General features: G+C 50.8%; 1 long non-coding RNA gene across 1 annotated transcript in view; it reads right to left on the bottom strand.

Annotated features, from left to right (window-relative positions):
- The window catches only part of LOC119623895 (uncharacterized), a 34,315-nt gene that overhangs the window by 14,460 nt on the left and 7,358 nt on the right, over positions 1-12,497 (bottom strand). The window contains exons 2-3 of the long non-coding RNA XR_005239986.2: positions 10,440-10,604; positions 8,947-9,088 (exon numbers count right to left, since the gene is read on the bottom strand). This is a non-coding gene — a long non-coding RNA (uncharacterized lncRNA). The remainder of the gene's footprint in view (positions 1-8,946; positions 9,089-10,439; positions 10,605-12,497) is intronic.

Genomic DNA, 12,497 nt, shown 5'->3' with positions numbered 1-12,497 from the left:
GACTGATAAGCCACATAACCGTCCAAGAGAGGCCTAGAGCTGAGACCAGCTCTTTCATTTTATCTTTGTTTTCTATTTTATTAATTTCTGAATTGGAGTTTGAATTTCTGAATATGAATATGAATTTCATAGTCAAGAATTTCATGAGGCCAGGAGGTGATGGCTATGCCTAAGATCCCAGCAATCCCAGGTGGCAAGCGCCTGTAGTCCTAGCTACTTGGGAGGCTGAGGCAAAAGGATCACTTGAGCCCAGGGATTGGAGGCTGCAGTGAGCTATGATCACGCCCATTGCACTCCAGCCTGGGCAACAGAGTGAGACCCCATCTCAAAAAATTTTTTAAAAAGGAAGAAATAAAAGAATTAGATGACATATTTGTTATTTCCTTCCTATTTTCTTTGAGTTTATTATTTTTATTGCTTTTCAGCTTCTTGAGTTAAATGCTTTAATTTTCTATCGTCTTTTTAAATATAAGATGCTTTGAAGACCATATATTTTCCTCTAAGTATCATTTGACTGCTTCCAGTCATTTTCATTTGTAGAATTTTTATTGTAGAGTTAAAATGACTTGATTCTTTGACTCACAAGTTTTAAGAAACTTACGACCCACCCATGGGTCCTGCATTTCACAAACATTCACTGAACACATACTTAGCCTGTGACTGGCCCTGCTCTGGACACACAGGGGGACATTAAATTCATCCAACATTTCTCTCTGTGTCCTTGACTCCCCACTCCTCTACTTAAGCAGAGCTTCAGTCACCTGCTTTTGTGACTTTTATCCTCAGAAGACTCTAAACTCCTTGAGGGCAAAGATCATGTCCTACTGCCTTCCCAAGGCTTTACACAGTGCCTGCCACGTAGTAGGTGTTCAATAAATGCAAAATGAATGAAGGGATGAATGAGCAATGTACCTCCGCAGCCAAGATCTCCAGCCTAAAAGTCCTACGAAGGTGAGGACACATCTTCTTGACCTTTGGATCCCAGGTGCTAGTGCAATGCCTGGACATTGAAGGAACAGAGTGAGTGTGTGCAGGATGAATGAATAGACGGGAGAAAACAAGGGCTTCCCTACCCAAACAAGGAAACGTTCCTGCCCCTTTCAGGCTAGCAAAACCTAAACCGTTTCCGACAGGCACAGAGTCTGATCCCCCCTTCACATACAAAACTACCTCCTCTCTCCTCCTTCCCACTCCTGCCCTCCTCAGTTGTTCAGTGAACCCCTGGCCAACAGCGCCAGCCTTCCTCTGGCTGCAACAGTAAGCCCCTGCACAGGTCTGGCTGTTTCTCCTGTCATCAGGGAGACTCAGAGTGGCCAAGCACTGTAACTCTGGTCACCAGGCAGGCGAAAGGAAGCACTGTGGTTGCCTGGAACGATTTCTTACCTGCAGACTGCCTGCCATAGGGGCAGAAAAAATGATCTAACCTAAGAGTTGGTGAGGCAAGACTGAAACACAAAATGTAGGTGGGTTCAAGCAGGCACCCAAGAGGTGGTGCCCAGCCCAACTCCCCAGGCTCAGCCTAGATCAGAACTCAGAGGCCTTGTGCCAGGACTGGCAAGTCAGTGCCCTGGTGGCTCTAGAGAAACCTCCGAGAAAGACCCGGGACGAGAGCCCAAGGCAGGCCCTGTGTGCTGCAGACTGACTGCCCACGCCCCTCCTGCACCTTCTCCTCCTCTTTTCAGGCCTGAGGGAAAATAGCTGGGGGCTGGGATGGGGGCAGGGAAAGTAGTCCTCGTCCTCCAGAGCTGATGAGGAAGACCCACACAGAAGCAGAGAGACAGACACAACCAGAGCCCCCTGGGCAGAGCTCCAGACCTCAAAACTGGGGCGTGCAGAACAGCTGGGGAAGTTAGTCAAAGAGGGCTTCCTGGAGGAGGGGAGGAGGCTGCTGGGAAGGAGGGGTGATGGCGCTAGCAAAGAAGAAGGGAATGGAAACGACCCAAGGGAGGGAAGTGGAAGGGATTTGCTCAGTCTTCAGTCTGGGGCTGTGAGTTACCAGACAGGAGCAGGGGAGACCTGAGTTGAGAATGAGGAAAACTTGGGAGCACACGTTGTAATGTGAGGTGACCCCTAAAGCCCCCACAAGGTGTAAGTCAACTGGTGCAGGGACTGCATCTTAGCTGTGCCCCCCAATGTCTGGTAATGCACCAAGCAGGCAGTCGGCACTTACTAAATGCTGGTTACATGCAGAGACCTAAGTGGCCGGGGGCTGCAGCTGCGGAGGGATAAGAGGTGGGTCCATCGCAAGGATGTTTCGAGCACCTACTCTGTGCTCCGCCCTGTGGTCAGCTGCGGAGGGATGAGAGGTGGGTCCATGGTGGAGGAAGTTTGGAGCACCTACTCTGCGCTCCGCCCTGTGGTCGGCACAGTGGGGCGGAAGGAGGGAATAAAGGGTGAAATGGGGTCCTTGCCCTCAAGCGCCTCTGAATTGATGTGGGGTAGCCAGGATCTGGCCCACGGCTCCCTGTTGTACCCAAGTCCCTCCAGTTTTGGTCAGCCCTGTGCTGTGTGGGACCTGGGGCAAGTCATGTCCCTCTCTGGAGTTTCCTTCATCTGTAAATAAAGATGTTAGACTGAGTGACCCCGCAGATCCCTTCTACACCAATACCATGAAATTCTGTTCAGCCTCCCTACCCACCTCAACTCCTTAGGCGGTCCCTGCCCAGGAGGTAGCAGGGATCATCACTGAGACCATGGTCTGTAGAGCAAACCCTGGTTCCAGCTGTGTGGTCTTAGACAGCCTCCAGGAGGTAAACAGCATCTGTCTGCTTCCTAGGTTTGTTGTGAAGCTTTAAAGCGATGATACATGATAAAAGAATTTAGCAGCCTGTGCGGTGGCTCACACCTGTAATCCCAGCACTTTAGGAGGCCAAGGCGGGCGGATCACTTGAGGTCAGGAGTTCAAGACCAGCCTGGCCAATATGGTGAAACTCCGTCTCTACTAAAAGTACAAAAATCAGCCGAGCATAGTGGCCTATGCATGTAGTCCCAGCTACTTGAGAGGCTGAGGGGGGAGAATCGCTTGAACCCGGGAGGCGGAGGCTGCAGTGAGCCGAGACTGCACCATTGCATTCCAGCCTGGTGGACAGAGCCAGACTCTGTCTCAAAAAAAAAAAAATTTAGCACAGTGCCTGGCACATGGTAAGTGCTTAATAATAACAAAATAATAAGCACACTAAATAAACTTTGAGAGACTTTCCCCTTTTCCCGTTATCCCAAGTCGGGTTGGAATCAGCCTGGCCCAGGGGGCTTGACTTGAAGTGATCAGGCAAGTGTCCACACAGTCGGCCATCCCCACCTTCCCCGTTCCCCACAAGAGAGGCCAGGGCTCCAAGATCTGTCTCAGGGGAGCTGAGGACTGGGGAGGGTGAGGAAAGTGGCCCAATACCCCCTTCCCTTCTGGAGCTGACTGCTCAGGCAGCATTCCATTCGGGAAAGGTCAGCTCCTGCCCTGCCAGCCCGCACCACAGCAACCACTGCCCTCTGCTGGCCATGACTAGACCGTGCTCCTTCGGAGCCTGAGTGAGCCCTGCAGGCTCTCCCCTAGGGAGGGGAGGAGAGAAGACAGCTGGGGCAGGAGCTAAACCCAGAACTCAGATCCCCACATGCTCAGGCTCAAATTTCAGATTTAAACCCAGAATCCCCCAGGGCTGAGCCGTCTCTTCTGCCCTGGCCTCCCTTCCCCAGCAGGCGCAGGCTCAGTGCCTTCCACAGAGCGGGCTGCCACAGCCCACAGGACTCAGGGACCTTGATCCCACCTGGAATCCTCACCCCAACCCCTAGATCTGGCTCTTCCTCATCTTCCAAGTCTCAGCTCTAAAGTTTCCTCCTCACAGAGACCTTCCCTGATGCCCATCTCAGATAGCCCCCTCCTTCCTCCACAATACTCTTCATTTTTACTTCTTATTATTGTGCTGTGCTCTTCATCACACTCAGCACAATCTACTTTCTCTTCAGTCGATGCTAGTGAATCAGCTGGGGTCCAGTGTTCTCTAGTGAATCAGCTGGGGTCCAGTGTTCTCTAGTGAATCAGCTGGGGTCCAGTGTTCTCTAGTGAATCAGCTGGGGTCCAGTGTTCTCTAGTGAATCAGCTGGGGTCCAGTGTTCTCTAGTGAATCAGCTGGGGTCCAGTGTTCTCTAGTGAATCAGCTGGGGTCCAGTGTTCTCTAGTGAATCAGCTGGGGTCCAGTGTTCTCTAGTGAATCAGCTGGGGTCCAGTGTTCTCTAGTGAATCAGTTGGGGTCCAGTCAGGAAAAGAGAAGCCAAGCTAGCTAGCTCAAACACAGGGGATTCAATGCGAGGAAATGACAGAGTGGCTATTGAAAGCTTCAAGGGCAAAGCAGGAAAGCTGCAGTGCTGTGGAAGTTAGTCAGCAGCATACAATACCTCCCCTAGAGCTAAAATAAGTGGCCTTACCCAAACTCAGGAGCACAGGCAAGGGCCCCAGGGGGCTAGTTCTTGGGCCTAGAGGAAGAGATTGGAGGGAGTACGTTTTCCTTCTATTAGGAGCAGCTGGGACTTAAAGAACTGGGTACTTGTCCTGACAAGGCGGCCAAAGTCCGTGTGGGCTTTTAGAAGATGGGCTGCACGTGTGCTCCAGGTGGGTAACACCCACAGGTCCCCTGCCTGAACTCCTCTATTCACAAACAATAAACACCCTTCCGTTATGTGCTAGCTTTCTTGTAGTTTGAATTTTCTTTCTTTTTTGGAGACAAAGTCTGGCTCTGTCACCAAGGCTGGAGTGCATTGGCACGATCTTGGCTCACTACAACCTCTGCCTCCCGGGTTCAGGCGATTCTCCTGTGTCAGCCTCCTGAGTAGCTGGAATTACAGGCACGTACCACCAGGCCTAGCTAATTTGTATATTTAGTAGAGATGGGGTTTCACCATGTTGGCCAGGCTGGTCTCGAACTCCTGACCTCAAGTGATCTGCCCTCCTCGGCCTCCCAAAGTGCTGGAATTACAGGCATGAGCCACCGCACCTGGCATTTAATTTTCTTCAAGGGGAGAAACTACCCCTCCATGTCTCAACTCAGATATGTAAGTTTGGTAGATGTCCCCGAAACACTCAACTTCTGTCCTAACAAGAGCAAAAAAGAACCAGAATACCCCTACCCACTGCTGTGGTTTGAATGTGTCCCACAACAACCCCCAGTGCAACAGTGTTGAGAGGCGGGACCTCTAAGAGGTGATTTGGTCATTAGGGCTCTGCCCTCATGCATGGATTGATGTGATGTGGGAGTGGGTTTATTAGAAAAGCAGGTCTGGGCCGGGCACGGTGGTTCACGCCTGTAATCCCAACACTTTGGGAGGCTGAGATGGGTAGATCGCAAGGTCAAGAGATCGAGACCACCCTGACCAACAAGGTGAAACCCCGTCTCTACTAAAAATGCAAAAATCAACTGAGCGTGGTGGTGCGCACCTGTAGTCCCGGCTACTCGGTAGGCTGAGGCAGGAGAATCACTTGAAACAGGGAGGCAAAGGTTGCAGTGAGCTGAGACTGTGCCACTGCACTCCAACCTGGTGACAGAGTGAGACTCCATCACAAAAAAGAAAAGAAAAGAAAAGCAGTTCTTACCCTCTGTTGCTGTCTCACACACTCTCACCATGTGATGCCTTCCCAGACACAGGCCATTGATCTCGGACTCCCCAGCCTCCAGGGCTGTGAGACAAATAAACTTCTAATTGCTGATAAATTACCCCGTCTGTAGTATTCTGTTATAACACCACAAAACAAACCAAGACAGGAAACTGGTACCAAGAAGTGGGTCTGTTGTTATAATCAATACCTGGAAATGTAGAAGTGGCTTTGGAACCAGGTAACAGGTAGAGGCTGGAAGAATTCAGGGGAGCAGGCAAAGGAAAACCCAGATTGCTAAAAAAGGAGCATTAAGGGCAATTCCAATGAGGGCTCAGAAGAAGACAACAGCTGTAGAGGGAACCTAAATCTTCTTAGGGATTGCTTATGTGGTCATGATCAAAATGTTCTAGAAATCTGGACAGAAAAGACCAGTCTGATGAGGTCTTGGGGGAAAAGCAGACTATCTTACTGCAAAATAGAGTAAAGGCCATCCTATTGGAAAACAGAGTAACGGCCTTCCTTGCTCTGCAGTTGTAAAGAACCTGGCAAAATTACGTCCATGCCCAAGGACTTTATGGAAGGCAGAACTTTAGAGTAATGGCCTAGGATATCCGGCAGGAGCAACAGCAAGGCAGCAAAGTGCCGACGGTGCCACATGGCTTCTTTTGTCCACTTACAATAAAGTGGGAGAAGAGAGAATGACTCAAAGATGGAATTTATAATTTCAAATAAAGCAGAACAGAAAGATTTGGAAAACTCTTAGCCTGGCCATTTAAAGAATAAAAAAGCAGCCATGCATGGTGGCTTATGCCTGTAATCCCAACACTTTGGGAGGCCGAGGTGGGTGGATCACAAGGTCAGGAGATCAAGACCATCCTGGCTAACACCATGAAACCCCGTCCCTACTAAAAAAAATACAAAAAATTAGCTGGACGTGGTGGCACACACCTGTAATCCCAGCTACTCAGGAGGCTGAGGCAGGAGAATCGCTTGAACCTGGGAGGCCAAGGTTGCAGTGAGCCAAGATTATGCCACTGCATTTCAGCCTGGGCAAGAGCGAGACTCTGTCTCAAAAAAAAAAAAGAATAAAAAAAGGATGTTTGGGGGAGAACACTAAGCATGTAGCCAAGTGACCTTTTGCTAAAGAGAATAATATGGATAAAAGGAAGCCAGGTTCTATTCACCAAGACAATTGGGGGAATGAACCTGAAGGCATTTCAGAGATCTTCAAGGCAAACAAGGAGCTTGAGGGCAAGGTTTCCAGAGAGCTGCCCAAGGGAAATTGGCATTCACTGTCCCATCCACCTCAAGACTCTGCTCCCGATTTCCAGTGCAGTGCCCCTTGGCTGCCCCAGCCACGGCTCAAGCAGGCCCAGGTGCAGTTTGACCCACCACTCCAGAAGGTACAAGCTGTAAACCTTAGTGGCATCCCTGTGATGCTAATTCTGCAGGTGGGCAGAATGAAAAAACTGTGGGACTTTGGTGGCCTCCATCTAGATTTCAAATGATGTCATGGACAGCCTGAAGGCCCAGACAGAGATTTTCACAGGGGCAGAGCCGCCACAGAGAGTTCCTGCCAGGAATGCCTAGTGAAGCCACAGGAGTGAGGCCACCTCAGAGACCCCAGAACTGTAGACTACCAATGTGCCACTCCAGCCTGGGAGAGCTGCTGCATGGGCTGAGTTCAGCAAAGCCATGGGAACTGGGCTGCCCAACGCTTTGGGGGCCCAAATCCCTCAGTGTAGGAAGCACATGGAGAGAAAGATTATCCTGGAGTCTTAAGTTGTAATGTTGGCTGGGCATGGTGGCTCATGCCTGTGGTCCCAGCACTTTAGGAAGCCAAGGTGGGCAGATCACCTGAGGTCAAGAGTTCAAGACCAGCCTGGCCAACATGGCAAAGCCCTGTCTCTACCAAAAATACAAAAATTAGCCAGGTGTGGTGGCGCGCACCTCTAATCCCAGCTATTTGGGAGGCTGAGCTAGAAGAATCACTTGAACCCAGGAGGCGGAGGTTGCAGTGAGCTGAGATTGTACCAGCCCAGGGAACAGAGCTAGACTCCATCTCAAAAGAAAAAGATGTAATGTTGTCTGTCATGTTGGGTTTTGGAATTGCTTGGGGCCTATTACCCCCTGCCCCCTTTCTTCTTGCCTGTTTCTCCCTTTGGCATGTGAACTTCTGTCCTATGCCTGTCCCACCATTGTATTTTAGAAGTAGATCACTTGTTTTTATGTCACAGGCTCACAGATGGAGGGGAATGTGCTTCAGGGCAAATGATACCTTCAGTCTCATCTATATATGATTTAGATTTAGACTCTAGACTTTGGACTTCTGAGTTGATGCTGGAACAAGTTAAGACTTTCAGGGCCATTGGGATGGAATGAATGTATTTTGCATAAGAGAAGGACATGAATTTTAGAGGCCAGGGGTAGAATGCTATGGTTTGAGTAAGTCCCCCAAATTCATGTATTAGAGCTTAATTCCCAGTGCAGCATGTTGAGAGGCAGGACCTTTAAGAGGTGATTAGGTCATGGGGGCTCTACCCTCATGAATGAATTTATGTTACTGCACGAATGGGTTTGTTATAAAAGTGAGTTTGGCCTTCTCTTGTTCTCTGTCATGCACTGTATCGCCACGTGATGCCTTCTGCCATGTCATGATGCAGCAAGAGGCCACCAGGCCATCACAAAATGTAGCCCCATGATCTTGGACTTCCCAGCCTCCAGAACCATATGCCAAATAAACTTCTACTGTTTATAAAGTACCCAGTCTATAGTCTTCAGTTATAGCAGACATCCCCAGGCACCTAGCCCCAAAAGGTTATGCCAGCATCAACTCAACTGCAGCCTTTAAGTCGTGCCCCCGACCCCCAACCCATCATTAACCCCCATCAGAAAGAGGGGTATGCCACTGCAGGGCCAGCACTCAACATTCATTTGACAAACATGCATTGACAAATATTTATTGATGCTTACAATGTGCCAGGCACATTCTAGGCCCGTGGATACGGCAGTGAACAAATCTGCCCAAATCCCTGCTCACATGGAGTTTAAGTTCTCATGGGAAGAAAAACACAAGGAAGAAATGTATTCATATAAAAGATGTGGTTGACTAGATGTTGATAAAAAGTGCTATGGAGAAAACTAAAGCAGAAAGAGCATAAGGAATGTTGAGAGTAGGGTGCTTAATAGGGAGGTTAGGAAAAGCCTCACTAAGAAAGGAATATTTTGGCTGGGCGCATTGGCTCACGCCTGTAATCCCAGCATCTTGGCAGGCTGAGGCAGGTAGAACACCTGAGGTCAGGAGTTCAAGACCAGCCTGGCCAACATGGTAAAACCCTGTCTCTACTAAAAGTACAAAACATTACCTGAGTGTGGTGGTAGGTGCCTGTAGTCCCAGCTACTGGGGAGGCTGAGGCAGGAGAATCGCTTGAACCCAGGAGACAGAGGTTACAGTGAGCTGAGATTGAACCACTGCACTCCAGCCTGGGCGACAGAGGGAGACTCCATCTGAAAAAAAAAAGAAAAAAAAGAAAAACCGGGAGATGAAGAAACAAGCCATGCAGAAGCCTGGGGAAGAGCATTCCAGGCAGAGGGAACAGCAAAGGCAAAGGCCCAGAGGCAGAACCTGCCTATCATGTTTGAGGACTTGCAAGGAGGGATGAGGGGAGAGTAGGTGGGGGGTTCAGCCTACACTGGGCCTCAGGGGCCGCTGTTGAACCTCAGCTTTGACTGAATGAGATGGAAGGTTTGAATGTGACCTCTGCAGTAAGAGGCAGGGGACCAGAACAGTACCATAATATCTGGACTTTTCCCAGCCTGCATTTGATAAGCAATGAAAGAGGAAAGGGCCTTCCCTGCCAGTCTCCGCCTTTTATCCCATAATTTCCACTTCAAATAATCAAATGGGGGGAGTAGTGACCATTTTGTATCCCAAGTATCCTAAGATACTCCCCCCATTAGAATGTTAGCTCCCTAACAGTGGCAGGAGCCACTGGGTGTGACTTGATCATCACCGTATCCCCAGTGCCTTGCAATGGACCTGGCACTTAGTAGGTGCTTGGAGAACTCTGCAGACATATCATTGACGGAGGCTCCGACAACCTCTCATAACCTCCAGGGTGACATTGTATGTCAAGGCCTGAACTGGACACCTGGCAGACATTGCCCCATTCGGGAGAGCTCAGGTCACCCAGAGGCAGCTCTGGAGTCGGACCTCGAGCGTGCCTGACTGCAGAGTCCTTGCCTTCCTTCCCCTCCTCACTGTCACCAAGGGCCAGCAGCCCCTGCCTCCAGAGGGACGTGTGGGCCGGTATGCTCACTCTCACCTCCCTCTGGCTCACTGGGCCCAGAGTGCTCTCAGAGGGTGAGGGATTGTCCCTGTGTCTGTCCTTCTGAGGGTCTGTGAGTCTGTTGGAGAGGGCCTGTCTCTCTGGGGAGGATGTGCATATCTGGCCCTCGAGGAGTCTGCCCCTCGTGTTGCAAAGTTCATGTTCCTCCACCCTTTCCCCACAGGCGGGTCTATGCCCGTGGTTCAGCCCTACCCTCCCTACTCCCATCCCCACCTGCCTGTTTCATGGCTCCCCACCATCTGCAGGCTGTGAGCGCCCTCTGCTGACCACTGCCTCATCTGCACCTCCACACCCAATGGGGAGCCAGATACCTATGGCCTGGGGTCTGGGACAGTGCAAAGAGCGGTTCCTGGGGCTGGAATTTGGCCTTAGCCCTTCTCTACAACACCTGTGAACCTCAGAGGAGGTTTAGCATTCCCATCTTGCCCCCCACGCCCAACCCTTCCATTCCCTCAGAGGATTGCCTGGTACACAGATACGGGGACAGGGCACAAACATGTCCTCCCTACCTGGGTTTCCCTAGGTAGTGGGGCTGAGTCTTGAAAGAGGTAGGTAGGCCTAGCGTGGCGGCTCACGCCTGTAATCCCAGCACTTTTTGAGATTGAGGTCAGAGGATCGCTTGAGCTCAGGAGTTCGAGACCAATCTGGGTAATACAGTGAGACCTCATCTCTATCTAAAAATAAAAATAAAATAAAAAATAAATATAAATAAGAAAGAGGTAAGTACAGGGTACAGGATCAGGCTCCTGCGAGGCCTCTACCCCTGACTGGGGGGCTGAAAAACAGCTAGGCCTGCCTCCACCCCATCTGCCACCTTCCTGTTCAACACCCATCCCTGCCAATCCTACCTCTCCCCAAGTGTCCTTCCTTCAAATAATCTTCAGAAGTCCCTGTACCACCAGCAAGGCCATCACACATCCTGCTGTGACACTGACTCAGTGGGACCAACATGCAAATAGATTCCACACATGTGCCTGAGTCAGGAGCCTGAGAAGGGGACAGAGGCTGAGTGAACTGGAGTGAGGTCAGCCTTTGGAGATGACCACGTATACCTGGGGACATGGCTATCTGCAGATATGCACACGCATGTGCACAGCCTATGCATACACCTACTCATAAATGCAGGCACACTGTGCACAAGCATATATTCTTATGCATATGTTCACATGTGCACACATACACACACATTTGTACCCAATATATGTGCATTGTGCCAACATAGGTGCATGTGGCCATCTGTGCACACACCTGCATCCCTGGGGAGAAATAGCCACGCCTGCATGCAAGTGTCCTCAACAGGCGCAGGTCAACTCAGGCCCACCATCAAAGCACACATCCGCACACGTGTGTACACACAGCCCTTGATCAGTGCTCACATGCACACACGTCCACAGGTGCCAGGAGTATAACTGGACTGAAGTCAGACAGACCTCAATTTGAACCCTGGCCTGGCTTTATCACTCAGTTGCTCTGTGACCCTGGGCATCTGCAACTTTCAGAGCCTCAGTTTCCCCACCTATAAAACTGGGTAATAAGGGTGCCTGCCTACAGGGTTGGGAAGATTAAAGGACACCATACATGAAGCAGACCTGCGACACAGCAAGTGCTCAGCAAGCACTCGCTGGCAGAACCCCAGCCTCAGACCTGTATATAACTGTGACTATAAAGTAATGAGAAGGGCCCCCTCTGGGGCATGAGTCCCCCAGCACAGGCCCACACACACACACAAACACACACACACAAACACACACAGAGAGAGAGAGAGACTGCTTTGTGTTTCTGCTGTTTACAAAGCTGCCTAGCTACGAACTGAGATCAGGAGCACATGGGCTCACCTGGGAGCCCCACCCGTCCTCCCCAGCCTGTCGGAACAGGGCCTGGCAGGGAATCGGTCATTCCTCCTCTTCTTGGCTACAGACTTTAAGGGTACAAAATGGAGACCTTGGAGACCTACTTCCCCCAGGTCCCCCCATAGGCTTTGCCCTGCTGCAGTGGATTGTGGCTGCTTTAAGGAGCTCCCTGAGATTGGGGGAGCCTGGGGTCCCCCTGGAGGCTCTCCAGCCTGCCTGACAGTCCTCTCCCCAGCTCCATCCCCCTACAAGCCTGTGGCTGCTAAGACTACGTTTCTGGTGGAGGGAGGCCCACGGCGTCCCACCGCATACCGTCCCCATGACCTCCTGGAAAAAGGAAGATGGCCAGTGTCCTCCTCTCCTGAGGATGCTAAATCCCCTTGCAAAACCCTGCCCTGACAGGCCACTGCCACCCCACCCCTATGGCCACCCCAGTGCCTGAGCATTGAAGGAAAGGAGTTCCCTGTCCTGTACTCAGAGTGGAGAATAACTTGAGCTGATAAGCTAACTCGGAAGACCTTCCAGGGGATCAAGGATAGCCACATGTCCCCACGTAGTTTCAAGGTCAACCTTCGAAAGTATAGCTCTCCGGCCGGGTGCAGTGGCTCACGCCTGTAATCCCAGCAACTTGGGAGGCCGAGGCAGGGGGATCACCTGAGATCAGGAATTCAAGACTAGCCTGGCCAACATGGTGAACCTCTGTCTCTACTAAAAATA

Source organism: Chlorocebus sabaeus, chromosome 11 (genome assembly GCF_047675955.1).
Source record: "Chlorocebus sabaeus isolate Y175 chromosome 11, mChlSab1.0.hap1, whole genome shotgun sequence".
Lineage (NCBI taxonomy): Eukaryota > Metazoa > Chordata > Mammalia > Primates > Cercopithecidae > Chlorocebus > Chlorocebus sabaeus.
This window is presented reverse-complemented; position numbering and strand designations above follow the sequence as displayed.